At 43.5% G+C, this 15,554-nt stretch overlaps 1 pseudogene; it reads right to left on the reverse strand.

Annotated features, from left to right (window-relative positions):
- Positions 1-12,686, reverse strand: part of LOC109906946 (carnitine O-acetyltransferase-like) — a 60,757-nt pseudogene extending 48,071 nt beyond the window's left edge.
- Between the last annotated feature and the right edge of the window lie 2,868 nt (positions 12,687-15,554).

The following is a 15,554-nucleotide window of genomic DNA, read 5'->3' on the forward strand; positions in this document are numbered from 1 at the left end:
ATGGTTTTACCGTTTATGAAGAGAGGCTTCAGCATAGCCAAACCACATTTAAAATCAGCGGCTAAAAATATAGTAAGTGAGGTTGTAGCCAATGCTATGACCCGAAGGGCGTCACCAGAGGTGGAGCATCAAGAAGGCTCGGGGCTTATGATATTGTCTCGAAGGCCAAAAAAGAGACCCCCTGGTTTAAGGCGTAGACCGGCACCAAAACAGGCTAAAAGAATACTAGGAAGTATTTTCTAAAAGAATAAGTGACATGGCTCTTTTACATCGAATGTCCTCTGAAGCTATAAAGACAGAACTTGATCTTTTCACGGCACCGTTAACGCAGCATTCAATAGATAGATCCAGTTATGTGGAGATAGCCCCTCTCTCTGCTATTACCGATAACGGGCCTATCGAATTTTTCATACCAGGCCATGGTGACAACTATCTGGACCTCAACAACACCTTGGTGCATTTACGTCTAAAAGTGACCAAAAGAGATGGGTCTAATATTGCAGACGATGCCAAAGTGAGTCTCATTAATTACCCCTTGGCCACCATTTTCTCCCAAGTTGATGTGACTTTGGGTGAACGCCTAATCAGTCAAAGCAGCGCTACATACCCTTATAGAGCCATCATGGAGTGTTTACTAAACTACTCCGAAGACACTCTCAAAACCCAATTTAGCGCCGGGCTGTTTAGCAAGGATACTGCAGGAGCCTCTATGGAATCGACAGACCCTTCCACCGGTGCAAACAAAGGACTAGCGGCACGAGCTCGCTACTGCGCCGAATCTCGAGAGTTTCATTTGCTAGGCCCTATACACTCTGACATTTTCTTTCAAGAACGGTTACTCTTAAATTCGGTTGATTTAAGATTAAAATTAACCAGGGCCAAGGATGATTTTTGCCTGATGTCTCCCCAAGACGGGGATTTTAGTTTGAAAGTGTTGGGGGCAACCCTTTTTATTAAAAAAGTATCTGTATCTCCGGCCGTGCGCCTGGGTCACTCACATGCTTTGATGAAAGGAAATGCCCTTTACCCTCTCCAAAGAATTACCATGAAAACCTTTAGCATACCTGTGGGCAGTAGAATCTGCAGTCAAGAAAACCTATTTCTAGGCCCTTTACCTAGATATGTGGTTATAGGTCTGGTTGATCACGCCTCTAATACGGGCAGTTTAGATAAAAAACCCTTTAATTTTCAGCACTTCAATGCAGAGTATGTAGCGCTCTGTCAGGACGGACGTCAGGTTCCGGCGAAGGCTTTCCAACCACAATTTAATAACAACATATCTGTGCGAGAATTTTACAATCTATTCCTGGCTACAGGGCGACATCTAAAAGATCTCTCTTTACCTATTGACAGAAATGATTTTGCAGAGGGTTACACATTGTATGCTTTCAATTTATCACCTGATGATGACACCTCAGGAAATCTGTCTGTGGTGTCCCAAGGTAACCTCAGGCTGGAAATGCGTTTCCGTACACCTTTAGCCTGTACAGTTAGCATGATTGTTTACGCATGCTCTGATTCAATCTTGGAAGTGAATGCCCGAAGACAGGTCTTAGTGGATTATTATTAAGGACCTTTGAACAAAGACATGAATACCCAAGAGTTGGACGGTCTCATGAGCCGCTTGATTGGAAAACAATTTTGTGGAGTGTTGGCTTGTGATGAATTACCTATTGAGATATGGTCTGAGAGGCCTGCAATGTTTATTGTCAATACCCATCCTAAACACATGCCTGGTGAACATTGGCTAGCTATGACATTAGAACAGGAAGGTGGACGAAAAATCTCAACTTTTTTTGATTCCTATGGCTTTCCCCCCGGTTTTTCACATTTCCCTAAATCTATTAAAGATTTTTTGACCCTAAACGGTACAAAGATCTACTACAACATCAAACAAGTGCAAGATAACCTTTCCACTACATGCGGTCACCACTGTGTATTTTACCTGTGCCAAAGAGCCCGGGGAGTTTCTTTTGAAGATGTTATGTCTCTTTATAAGGATGATTTAAGAAGTAATGATAACCTTGTATCTTGTTTTGTTAGAAAATATCAAAAGTGTTCAAATGTGTGTCCTTTAAGAACGCGTAATCAAGGCGTATGCTCACGTCATATGTTTCAAGAATGCCACAAATGTTAACTTGCTTATTTTTCAAAAAAAAAATTTATTGAATTTAATCATAGTCATTCAAAAGTCATTTTCAAAAGTCTAACCACGCCGAGAGATCGGGTTTAGGAAAAGGTCCTGAGACGTTCATGGGAGTAAATGAGTTAGCATCATCGCTTTCATAGGGGGCCGGTGTCGTTGGGGCATCTTTAGGGGTGCTGTATCTCGTTGAAGGCTTTTGTTTTAAAGCTTGAATCTGTTGACGAAGCTTATGGTTGGGTACACCGGAGAGGGGGATGTTGAGGATTGCCAGGGCCTTAAGAAACTGACGCCAGCCGGGAGGCCTTCGGTCATCAGCAACCTTGTGGGCAGCCGTGGTACTTTTAAGCAAGTCCTGCATATGGGACCCCCTAACCACAGAGCCCTGAAGGATAAACTCTCCAGAGTCGTTCCAAGCAGCTATCCCCTTTGAGTCTTTTATCTTGTTCATAATGTATTTAACATTCTTCCTGTTACGTAAAGGCACATGTGTCAGTAGGTCATGCATAACTTTATCTTCAAATGGCATTTGAGCTTCACCCGACATATTATCTCCACTAGGTAAGATCGACGGTACAGGCCTTACAGGGGCATGGCTATCGTTAGGTTCGACATCTGTTAAAGGGTCCGGTAGGGAAAGGGTTAAATGGTTAGTCTCTCTCTCCCCTTGCTTTACCCGAGTCAAATACCTTTGCATTAGGTTTGTGTATTTTTGAATCTTATCATAGGGGTTCAATCCTTTTCGGTTCAAAACATCCTTCATGGCCGTATCCAAATCATTTTCCGCTGTTTGTCTGATATCTTCAGGACCCTGCATTTGTTTTTTAAGTCTATCCAACTCTTGTTGAGGCACCAAGTACATTTTAGTGGCCATCACACCACGTGTTCAACCCCCACGTCTGGCCGCAATAAGGCTGGTGATGAAGGGCACGGCTATACTGAGTAAAGGTAGAAGAAAACCCCCAGACTGTTGTATACTATGTCTTTTCTTTTGAAGACTGGCCCTTTTATTGGCAAAGAGTTTGATCGCTGTCTTTTGTCTCCTTAATTTTTTCAATTGGTTCAGGGTGAGTGGAATGCGTCCTTTGAGAAGATTCAAAGCAATCTCACATAGGGCTAATATGAGATCTGAAGAACAGCGACCCAAGATGGCCTTCCGTTCTTTAGCTGTAGAACCTACTAGCCTTCTCAAGAGGGGGAGGTTTCTTTTTAAACGCAGAGACATAGCGTTTACTTTTTAGGAAGGTATGCAGCAGGCCTCTCCCCCGGAAACAGCCCTGTACGTAGCCTAAGGTGTTCTGGAGTATTTGCTTTTAAATCCACGATTAAATAAGAAAATGGCTCTTTGGTAGCGTCCTCATAGCTCTCCATAAAGTATGATTTCCGTCCAGGGTACATCTGCTGAGCTAGAGTGCTAATTTGCAGTTTGTCTCTAGGATTTTTAAACAATACCATGTAGTTGGCATTCAAGCTAATGGTCCGACTATTTTTACCTTGGTGAAACACATTCTGGACCAAGTAAAGCACGGACAGGTTTCTATGATGAGTATATTGGGTAAAAGCTCGTGCAATTTCAGGGTGTTCGCTACCAGCAAATAGCATATCGTCCAAAACCAGCAGATTATTTACATGTGGGGGGAGAAGTTCATCATCAGACAGAGAATCGGGTATTCCTTCAACAAACTTGATTTTTATTGTCTTCAATAATTCATCATACAGAGGTTGGTAACATGAATAACACCATACAATATTGTCAGGCTTTTGAGATAACACATGTTCAGAATTCTCTAAAATACTTTTTACAAAAAAAGTTTTACCACTGTTTGAAGGGCCTGCAATTAATGCTGAAAAAGGCAATTGTAGACGGGGGTCAAAACCCTCGACAGCAGTCATAATATCTTAAGCTTTAAGACACACTGGGGCTTGTAGCATAAGTCAGTAGCCAAAGGGCAATGTGGTACCGTCAGGCAATAGCTGTCTCTTGTCATAGACTACCCTGAATCTTTTAGTGAGTGGTGCGTTTCTTAGATGGAACCCCTTTTTATCCCTCACTATTTTGTTGTAGGAGCTCAAAATCTCCAAGTCACTATTCTTGTCCTTTACGAACCCCTCGACCAAGCGCGTGATTGATTCCAAGTTTACACGCGGTGCATTTTCATAGTTTTGAGTCACGCCTTTGGCTTTCAACACCACGTGATTGGCTTTAGTCCTAAAAGCATAGCTTTTTGGACCACATGAGGACCATTCTGTAATATGGTCACCCTCTTCGAGTTCACTCGTTAAACCCCCAAGATAGTTGCTAAGTGGGGGGGTCCAATCCCCCGGTTTGCTTACATAGACCACAGAGTCTGTGTCGTGGTAAAGAACCCGCCTCTGAAGCTGTTCCATGAGGGTGTACAGTTCAAGGCGGCCATAGGCTGTGGTAAATGCTGCAAGAAACACATTTACATTACCCGGGGGTAGAACCCACTTTTGGTGGCGCCTCCATTGCACCAAGGCAATGTCTTGACTCAAGAAGGAAAAATGTGAAATTTCGTATTGGTCCGAAAAAACAAATTCCAAAAATTCTTCGGGGTCTTTAATGATCGAAGTTGTTAGCATATTGCATCTCTGCGCTAATTTCCCCCAAAGGGAGTTCAAGTACAATTTCGACACATTTCTTTTGGTTTTGTTGACCTCTATTCTGTCAGGGTCAAGAAGTATGCCTTCTCTGTCATGGTAGTCTTGAATGTACTGGTCTTTACTTTCTTGATCTGTGACCGATGCAGGATAGCCTGAAGCCATCTGCTTGCATCTCAAGAAGGTTTTGATGTACTCTTTAAAAAGTGTGTCTGATTTCCTGGAAAAGTTCCACACTTCAAAGATTTTGGCCACACGATACCCCTTCTCTAAAGCCTTAGAGAATTCTACAGTGACCCATACACCGGTCAGGGCTCTTTCTTGATCTGTGTGATCACAGGGGTTTTCCTGGTTGTGGTTTTCACAGCATGTGCGACAAAGGGGAAAGAAAAGTTTTCCTTTAGGACCCTTGTAAGGCAACACAGGTATAAACAGCCCCCTAGGAGGGTAGACAGTCGCTTTGATTAAACCAAAATAATTTTGGGGTTCGTCAAAGTCGCTGTGAATAATTTCAGGATGCCCTATAGGATAGAATGAGGAACTCATTACATGAGGATATAGGGATGTAAAATCTACATAGCCTATTGTCTCGTCGGGTTGAGCTACATAACGCAATGTCAAAGCATTGGTCCGGCCTCCAAACAAGGCCTGTCGCGGTTCCAGGGGCTCTGGAGGGTCATAATGGGTAAGGAAGGCCTTAACACTAGGATCTGCCTTTTTGAGGGCTGTCCATTCGTGCTCCCACAAAACCACAACTTTTAACCCGTAAGTAGCCTTTAAAGAATTCAGTTTGTCTTGAAACTCTTGGTACATTTCCCCAAAAGTCTTTTGGGTTAGGACACACAAGGTGTGGGGGACAAAGCATAATTTACAACCGTGGAAGAAACAACCGTTGTACTCATACACTGTCTCAACCCCGTCAATCTGTGTGTATCCATCTACATGGTAAGGCCCAAAAGCCTTCTCCCCCCGATTCAAAGCATGTTGGATAAAAATATCTTTATCCTGGGCCAAGTACTCCAACCATTGAATGGAACCACTAGAGTAGGCCTTGAATTGGCGTCGGTAGTTGTCTGGCGATGGGATAGCTATAGATTCAGGAGTTAGATAGTGTGTACGATAGGTTTTCATGCACGCTGATGCAATAGTTGTACAGCTCCAGGGGTCAATGCCCGCATCTTTGATTACCTCTTCTCTGAATCTGAGGCATCCTTCACGAAGTATAACAACGTCATTGTCACAGTATGATTCCATCTCTTTATGGAAATCAAAAGTGCCATGTCTTACGGTCTCGTACCATGTCATGAATCTCTCACGCTCTTTGGGAGACATTTGATCACACCCGTACATTTCGGGGGCTGGATAAGATCCTATATAATGTAGATTCTCCTCAGATGTGAAGAAATGAGGGAAATAGCCTTTGACAGAGTTTTCAAAACCCAAGGCCTCTGGCATTTGAGCCAATCTCATGGGTAAGAAGCTTAAGCTGTCAATGTATCTCTGTTTGAAGGCGGGGTCAACAAAGCATAATATTTTACTCCCTTGAGCTATGACACTGGGGGCCACGCCTTGCTGTATCAAAGGGTTCAGAAGCAGATAGGCGTCATAGGCCCTAGCATTGTGAGCTATAAACGTGAAGTTTCTGTACTGGGCTTTTCTAAAATGTTTTAGAAAGAGCCGGGCACAATTGGGTCCCTCGGCCGACCATTTTTCACCCTTGAAAGTCATGGTTGACACAAAAATAGGCAAATGAACCCCTGATTGCTGATTTGTCTCAAAATCATAAAACACATATTTCTCTGTATGTTCATCTTCAGCCAAGGGCTGAATGTAACACTCATGTGTTACTTCTTGAACCGCTTCCGCGTCTCTGCTTTTCAAAGGACCTTTACAGATTGGGCAGTGTATAATTCCACAAACATGAGGTTTAGGGCTATCTATTTTAAGGTTGTAATTGCAATGACATTTTGGACATTTCTTGTTAATGTCACAACTGCTTACAGATTTACATGCCTTGGGATGCCATGTTTCAGTTTTGTGTTTTTCGTAACAGTAGGCCGAACGACATGTGCGGTGACAATCCGCACAGGGGGTCAAGTTTAGCGGCTGCATAGGGCAATGTTTATCCAGACATACTGAACAGTTGTAACGGCACGAGTGCCCCCCCATGCGTGTGTAGCCGGTATGACAGGCTGGACAGACATATGGAGCGCCTAAAAAGGCTGTGATGTTAGTTACGGCATAGTAATGCTCATTTTGCACATAAAAGTACATAGTCTTAGGATGTGGTTCGGGTATATTTTGGAACTTGAGGAGAGCGTCATTAGCCCTACTGTGGTACAAAACCACAATCTTGATGTTCAGAAAGTTTTCAAATTTGACTATGTCTGAGAAAGCCACAGCATCCTGTATACCGAGACCCACCGCAGTTTGTAGCTCTCGAGCTTTTTGTAACGCGGCTTGATCAGTACATCCTGGGCTGAGTAAGTGGGCCAAACCTATGGCAAAACATAGCTTATTACCTGGATTGTGAACGTTTATGAGATAGGCCCTTTTATTGCTTATGATTTCGGACTGCATTAAACTCTCGAGCTTTCGTCTCTGACCCCCGCCCCCTTGTGGTTGTCGTACTAATTGTACTACAAGTTCGAGGGTCCTATCTGCTAGCACGTTTAAATTTGACTGAACAAGGCGTTCTAGCAGTTTAACAAATTGTTCAAGCTCTGCTTCACCATTCTGTAAAATAAGCGATACCTTGCTCTGTAGACTGTCTCCACAAATTTCCAACTGTAAGAGATCCCTAGGTTCGCTATAATCTCTAATCCTCGCTAACAGTTCATTCAAAGTGTCCATAAGCATTACGTAAAACACAGCATATTCCCGAATCTGACCCCCCCATGCGAAATTGAAAAACTGGCGAACCTCAATATTGCTGAATTTATTTCGACGCAAAACATGTACACTTCGATCAAGACCTCCCCCCTCCAGATTTGCTAGGCAATTGTCCAACTGTTCAAAAACATCGTATTGGGTTTCAGACTCTTCGGACATTGGTGTTAAAGGCTGATTTATAGGTGTCTGGGGTGCCGAATTAAACCTAGCGCTCTCGTTCTGTACACTGATCTCAAGACCGCCCCCCTCCAGATTTGCTAGACATTTGTCCAACTGTTCAAAAACATCATATTGACTTTCAGACTCTTCGGACAATGTTGTTAAAGGCTGTCTTAGAGGTGTCTGTGGGGCCGAATTAAACCTAGGGCTCGCGTTAAGCTGGGTAATTAGAGATATGATGGTTTCGGGAATCTGTGTTAACATGTTTTCCTCGGAAGGCCCTGACTCATTCATACGTGTAATAATGTCTATGAGTTCGGAGGGAATCTGTGATAATAGATTTTCATCTATTGTCATTATGTCAATTACCCCCGAATCATTCATATGGTTAACTATATCTTGGAGCTCTGTAGGGATCATGGCTAAGAGGGTTTCAATTGTCTCACTTTGGTCTATAGGGGGCGCCATCTGTCTAATTAAGGATGTGTGTGTGTGTGTGTTTACATGTGTGTTTTTTAACGGCGGTATTTGCTTGTTTTAGCCCTAATGTTTTTTAACATACGGGGTAGCTCGCTACGCCAGAATGACACATCCTGATTGTATTGATGCTCGAGTAGAATACACATGCGCCTCTGGAGTAGAGCCTTTCGTGATTTTAAACCCAGGGTAAACGCTTTGAAAAAACGTTCTTGGTCTATTTCAGAATCTGCTGTTTCCCCCACAGAATTGGCCGATTCAAGAAGGTTGGCAGCTTCACAGAACATCAAATCGTCTACCTCAGAAATGTCATTTAAATCTTTGAAATCATCAGGTTTCGCTGTTTTCTTGACTGGTGTCTTTGGAGCCTCCTCGGGGATGCTTGTCTGGGCATCCTCCGATGTTTGTGCGTTGTCTTTATAAGCCGGTGAGGAGTCTGAAATAAAAATAATACATACAAAAATAGGTTATTAACCCTAAAATATGTTAAAAATGCCAAATACATTTCAGATATAAGCCTATATATTAACAATACATTAATTAAATACCTCGGCTTTTTTGACGAGGGCTGTTCTGAAGAAGCTCTGAAACCAGGGGCTGATGTCTTTGTTCAACCTGTATTACAGCATCTGCAGGTTCGGTAGATGGGGAGCCTGAAAAAAAAAAAAAAAAAAAAAAAAAACAGCATTAGGCCTTGTTTTAACATATTCCGGCATAAAAAAATATATATAAATATTAAAATAATAATATATATAAATAATAATATATAATTGATTCATACCTTGTCCTTGGAACGACGTCTCGTGAATATCGGCCAAGTAGAATTGTTCGGGTGAAGCGGAACTGTGGATCTGAGCACTAATTATCCTTTGGTGTTTAGAAATATGGGGGACAACGTTGTCCTGGCCAAGGGGAGTTGACCTGCCGTTTAAAGTCTCTGTTCGCTGCTTTTGTGTAAATACATCCTGGGAGTAGGGCAGAATTGTCTCGTAGTCATATGCTTCGCAGAAACCGTTCAGGCTCCATAGGGCCTCGTTTAACCTTCTAGGCTTTAGGTCCTCTGTAAACATATAAAATAACTTTTAATATAAGATGCCCACACTTTTTGTTTTTAAGGTATAAATATTTTTATGTATGGAATTCTTGGAGCTTACTTACGTTTACAATTCAGGGTAGGCGTTTGTTTGTCTGCACTTTGTTCCGGAGCCCCATTGGATGGTTCGAGCTCAGTTATACCTCGGAGTATCTGCGTGAATGCTTCAGAATCTATAAAACATTCGACAATATTAAAGCTATAATCACTTTAGCTAATATTGCCTTGTTATACGGTAAGCATACTGATCCTAATGATTGTTTAATATTTCTATAACATCCCACGCTTTTCAAACAATTCCCCACAACAACCAAATCTAATAAAGATTTATTTCAAGAACTCACCTTGCGATAGATCCATTAGACTGTTTTCCCCGATTATCTTTTTTAACGCTTCAGTCCGATAACGATTCTTGGAGTTTCTGGAGGTGCTGTTTGCATCGGAACTAAAACGCTGCTAACATTGCCCATGGTTTCTAGCGCTTTTGTACCCTACGACCTAGAGAAAAACCCCTGAATGATTTTTACATAGCATTTGGGGTTTGTCGTTTTTTTCGGGCTATACCCCCGCCCATGGTATATTTGACACATTTCAAACACATGGTATTGGGTGTGTCTAAACATTAGGATCCTTTTGGATCTTCTAAAATCTCCGGGGTGCTAGCACCTAGATGCATGGGGGTGGGTTGGTCTCGACATCGCTGGGATGAATGACTTTTTAGCCCACCTAAAAAATAGTTTTATGAAAGGCCTTTAAGATTAGGAGTCGTAAGACACAATATTATTGTTGGGGGGTAGGCATCTGTTTTGCAGGCTAGTGTAAACCTTGGTTTCAAACGACTGCAAGGGTATTTTTTTAACAAACAACCCGCCCCCCTTTTTCTGTTTTTGAAACACACACACACACACACACACACAGCCACTACAGAAAACTCCCTCACGCACATACGCGCGCACATGGCTTTTTCCGCAAGTTTTTTCTCAGGGACAGACTGCGCTAAGAGTGAACAAACACGAGAGTTCATAACGTGGTGAGATTCTGATTTTAAAACCATTTATTTCATTCAAAATATTTAGTACATACATTTTATATCCTTACATTCTTAAGGTATTTTACGATGCCTTTCTTACAGATCCTGGGAGCTTATGCAACCAACCGCCATTGTCCGTGTCGAGTTCGCCCTCAAAAGGCAAGGCTCTCTTGCTAGGTCCATCAACACTTGGTAAGTTTTCACTCCAGGGGTAGATCCTCCGTCGGGCCTTTTGGTCTTGACTCTGTCTCAAGGAAAGCCTCGCCCAGCGCTTTAACTGTTCCCCATTTTGGAAGAGAATGTCCAGCTTATTCATAAGTGTTATGAAAATTGGATAATCCACCCATTTAAAACTAAACACAGGAATAAAAAAGTTTACATGTTTGCGTGCTCTGGAAGCTACAGGAGAATTGACAGACTTTGTAGCATTATACTTATCATAAAGGTCACAGGCTAAAATTGTCACTTTGTTGTCAGGGCTATAGTCCATTGAAGCAATTCTTAGAGCCTTGAGATCACTGCGGCCGCAGACCTGTTCTTCCAACGCATATCCTGGCACATTTGTACCACTCAGGACCTGTTCAATTTTACAAAGAGCCAGCCTGATGTTTAGCCATTCTCTCATCCCCAGAGCCGGGGGAAAACTCCCAGGTTTTGCAGGATAAAGGGGTTTGGGTCCACGGTCTGTGAATATCTTTACCGTAGAATCCTCCGGGTGGAATATGTAAGACATGTGGCCCTCACTCGTACCCAAAAATCCTTTAAAACATTCTGGAGCTTCACACAGAACTTCTTCAAGGCTTTGGTCACTGGGTTCATGACAAGCCGAGCATAACATCCCTAAAATTGGCATAGGTGTCATTTTTGTTTAATATTCAGGGGGGTTATCATGTACAGTCTTAAACAGGTATTGTTCAGGCGCTTTATAAGGGGCATTAACCACCCCAAACCGTGAGAAACAGTAACAGGTTGACCTGACACATGGTCACTTACTCAACCCCAACAACACCCCTGGGCATGCACCCTTCTACATGACATAGGGTCATAAATCATTACATAGGGTCATAAATCAGGCTTGGGTCATCAATCATTAACGGCCTGTCAAATGGACCCTTACTCAACCCATAGCCCCCACCTAACCAGGCTTGCCTGACCAGAAGACATGCACACGTCATCACTACATAGGGTTCACATAGAGTTCACATAGGTTCACATAGGGTCATCAATCAAAATTTTGACACGTGACATCTACTTTAATCTCTCTAATAATAATTAGGAGGGTGCTTACATGTGTCCTATTTCATACATGTACAAGTGTGTATTATACATGTGAATTGGAAATGATTGTTTGGCATATCCCACTCCCCCAGAGACACCCTCGGAGAGTGGAGTCAGAGCCAGGGATCAGCCATTATTGGCGGCGACCCTGGAGAAATTGGGGAAAAAGGAAAGGAGGATACCTAGCTAGTTGTATAACTGAATGCATTCAACTGAAATGTGTCTTCCACATTTAACCCAACCTCTCAGAGAGGTGCGGGGGGCTGCCATAATCGACATCCACATCTTCATTGGATGGGGAACAGTGGGTTAACTGCCTTGCTTAGGGGCATAACGACAGATTTTGACCTTGTCTGCTCTGGGATTTGATCCAGCAACCTATATGATTACTGGCCCAACACTCTTAACCAATAGAGTGCGGGTGGAGGAGAAAGAGAGAAGAACATGGCTCATAACTGTCATCTGAGACCCTCATGACTGGAGAGTCCAGACACAAGGTGAAAAGTCCCTTCTCAATCGTTCAAACTGACTCCTTGTTCAATTTATATGTGTAAGAAAAAAGGGAGAACATGAAAGAAAGGTGAAGCACTGAGCGAACAATCCCCCTAAGTCCTTACTGAAGGTAATAAAAAATGAAACATTTCGAACTTCAGAGACCTAGCATATGAAAACAGTGTCGTGCCTCTGCATTCCACACCCTGGACGTCCCATACTTTAGGTATTGTTATGGGTATGTATAGTATAATGCTGTGTTCTATCATCTGCCTACCTTTGAGCAGCCGGCTGCAGGCCTGGCCTCAGGTCTGGCGATGCTCACTGGTCAGGATGCTTATGGGCTCCTTGTCCGTCTTCCAGGACTCAGCCCTGATTCACAGGAGCTCGGCATGGATCTGGCTCTCTGTCATCCGGGAGCCGTCACTGTTGTACACGTCCAGTTGAAAGTGCTTGGGGAGCAGAATAAAGAATTGAATTGTGATACGGAAAAGCCAATCCATGCTTTTGTCACTTCAAGATTAGATTACAGCAATGACCTACTTTCCCCCTACCCAAATATGGCACGAGGCCTTAATAAACTTCAGTTAGTGCAGATTACAGCTGCAAGAATCTTGACGAGAACCCAACAATTCCAGTACATTGTCAAGTGCTAGCCTCTGGCTTCCTGTAAAGGCTAGGGCTGATTTCAAGGTTTTACTTTTAACCTAGAAAGCATATGCATATTCTTGGTACCATTTGAAAGGAAACGCTTTGAATTTTGTGGAAATGTGAAAGGATTGTAGGAGAATATAACACAATAGATCTGGTAAAAGATAATACCAAGAACAAAACAACCTTTCTGTTGTATTTTTTTGTACCATCATCTTTGAAATGCAAGAGAAAGGCCATCATGTATTATTCCAGCCCAGCTGCTATTTAGATGTTGGCTACTAGCTGGCAGCAGTGTATGTGCAATGTTTTAGACTGATCCAATGAACCATTACATTTCAGTTCAAAATGTTGTATCAAGACTGCCCAAATGTGCCTAGTTGGTTTATGAATAACTTTTCATGTTCAAAACTGTGCACTCTCCTTAAACAATAGCATGGTATTCTAGAACTGTAATAGCTATTGCAACTTGGACAGTGCAGTTAGATTAACAAGAATTTAAGCTTTCTGCAAATATCAGATATGTATATGTCCTGAGAAATCTTCTTGTTACTTACAACCTCATGCTAATCACATTGGTTTAAGTTAGCTCAACGTCCTGCAGGGGACCCACCGATCCTGAATAAGTTTTAACCAACAATGCAGTTAAGAAAATACAGAAAAAAGTAAGAAATAAAAGTAAGAAATAATTAAAGAGCAGCAGTAAAATAACAATAGTGAGGCTATATACAGGGGGTCCGGTACAGAGTCAATGTGCAGGGGCACCGGTTAGTTGAGGTAATATGTACATGTACGTAGAGCTACTAAAGTGATTGTGCATAGATAATAGCAGAGATAGCAGAGAGTAGCAACAGTGTAGAAGGGGGGGGAATGCAAATAGTAGCCATTTGATTAGATGTTCAGGAGTCTTATGGCTTAGGGGTAGAAGCTGTTTAGAAGCATCTTAGACCTAGACTTGGTGCTCCGGTACTGCTTGCCATGCGGTAGCAGAGAGAATAGTCTATGACTGGGGTGGCAGGAGTCTTTGACAATTTTTAGGGCCTTCCGCTGACACCGCCTGGTAGAGAGGTCCTGGATGGCAGGAAGCTTGGCTCCGGTGATGTACTGGGCCGAACACATTCCCCTCTATTGTGCCTTGCGGTTGGAGGCCGAGCCGTTGCCATACCAGGCAGTGATGCAACCCGTCAGGATGCTCTCAGTGGTGCAGCTGTAGAACCTTTCGAGGATCTGAGGACCCATGCCAAATCTTTTCAGTCTCCTGAGGGGGAATAGGTTTTGTCATGCCCTCTTCGCGACTGTCCTGGTGTGCTTTGACTATGTTAGTTGGTTGGTGATGTGGACGCCAAGGAACTTGAAGCTCTCAACCTGCTCCACTACAGCCCCGTTGATGAGAATGGGGACGTGCTCAGTCTTCCTTTTCCTGTAGTCCACAATCATCTCCTTTGTCTTGATCACATTGAGGGAGAGGATGTTGTCCTCTATAGGCTGCCTCGTCATTGCCGGTGATCAGGTCCACCACTGTTGTGTCATCGGCAAACTTAATGATGGTGTCGGAGTCGTGCCTGGCCGTGCAGTCATGAGTGAATAGGGAGTACAGGAGGGGACTGAGCATGCAGCCCTGAGGGGCCCCCGTGTTGAGGATCAGTGTGGCGGGTGTGTTGTTACCTACCCATACCACCTGGGGGCGGCCCGTCAGGAAGTCCAGGATCCAGTTGCAGAGGGAGGTGTTTAGTCCCAGGGACCTTAGTGATGAGCTTTGAAAGCACTATGGTGTTGAACGCTGAGCTGTAGTCAATGAATAGCATTCTCACATTGTCAAGTCACAAGGCAAGACCCAAATGCAGACACAGGAGGTAGATGGTTGGAGTCTTACAATGTTTATTAATCCAAAGGGTTAGGCAAGAGAATGGTCGTGGACAGGCAAAAAAGTCAAAACCAGATCAGAGTCCAGGAGGTACAGAATGGCAGACAGGCTCATGGTCAAGGCAGGCAGAATAGTCAGGCAGGCGTGTACAAAGTCCAGAAACAGGCAAGGGTCAAAACCGGGAGGACTAGAAAAAGGAGAATGCAAAAAGCAGGAGACCGGGAAAAACGCTGGTTGACTTGGAAACATACAAGACGAACTGGTACAGAGAGACAGGTAACACAGGGATAAATACACTGGGGAAAATAAGAAACACTTGGAAGGGGTGGAGACAATCACAAGGACAGGTGAAACAGATCAGGGCGTGACACACACAGGTGTTCCTTTTGCCCAGGTGTGAAAGAGCAGTGTGGAGTGCAATAGAGATTGCATCATCTGTGGATCTGTTGGGGCGGTATGCAAATTGGAGTTGGTCTAGGGTTTCTGGGATAATGGTGTTGATGTGAGCCATGACCAGCCTTTCAAAGCACTTCATGGCTATAGACGCAAGTGCTACAGGTCAGTAGTCATTTAGGCAGGTTACTTTAGTGTTCTTGGGCACAGGGACTATGGTGGTCTGCTTGAAACATGTTGGTATTACAGACTCAGACAGGGAGCGGTTGAAAATGTCAGTGAAGACACTTGCCAGTTGGTCAGCGCATGCTCGGAGTACACATCCTGGTAATCTGTCTGGCCCTGCGGCCTTGTGAATGTTGACCTGTTTAAAGGTCTCACATCGGCTGTGGAGATCGCGATCACACAGTCGTCCGGAACAGCTGATGTTCTCATGCATGTTTCAGTGTTACTTGCCTCGAAG

This window comes from Oncorhynchus kisutch, linkage group LG17 (genome assembly GCF_002021735.2).
Source record: "Oncorhynchus kisutch isolate 150728-3 linkage group LG17, Okis_V2, whole genome shotgun sequence".
In the NCBI taxonomy this organism is placed as follows: domain Eukaryota; kingdom Metazoa; phylum Chordata; class Actinopteri; order Salmoniformes; family Salmonidae; genus Oncorhynchus; species Oncorhynchus kisutch.